The sequence below is a fragment of the Ipomoea triloba genome, chromosome 9 (genome assembly GCF_003576645.1).
Source record: "Ipomoea triloba cultivar NCNSP0323 chromosome 9, ASM357664v1".
Classification (NCBI taxonomy): Eukaryota; Viridiplantae; Streptophyta; class Magnoliopsida; order Solanales; family Convolvulaceae; genus Ipomoea; species Ipomoea triloba.
In genome coordinates this window covers 13,380,208-13,380,842 of record NC_044924.1, presented here as the reverse complement: position 1 = coordinate 13,380,842, position 635 = coordinate 13,380,208, and positions in this window count along the sequence as shown.

Here is a 635-nt window from a genome sequence, read left to right as displayed (position 1 = left end):
TCCACTATACTCCTTTCACTATCTTCAATCACCCAGATTACGTCCACTATACTCCTTTCACTATCTTCAATCACCCAGATACAATAGTGAACACCAAGTGCCAACCCAGCACTTCTATCTACACCTAGTAGATATAGAGTATTTCGCACAAAGCTATACTCCTACACCAACGAGTGTCTCGCACAAAGCTACACTCCCTAGGGTTTTCACAAGCTTCTCTTGTTACTCAGCCATCTGTCTACACCACGTAGAAATTTTAATACAAGGTAGTAAAAGAGAATATTTTTCTCCAACTCTCAAGGACTAGAGATATGGGTTTCTGATTTTTCGAATTTTTCTTGCTTTGCTACTCTCAGATGTTTCACACTGCCTTTCTTGCTTATCACTTGTATATTTCTTTTTTTTTTTCTCTTATTCTTTTTGCTCAAGTGTCCCGTATTTATAGCTGATGAAAGAATTAATCCGTTGGAAAAAATTAATTCTTTATTGTTGATCTCATGTGCTGATTGCAGTCTCCATGTGGTTTAGGTAGTGTGCTGAGTTGTATTTCCGTTGTTGTATTTCTTCAGACTTCTTCCTTTGTCTTTGCATCTCCAGATATTCCTGCGTGATGCCTCCTGATATTCTGGTCATCA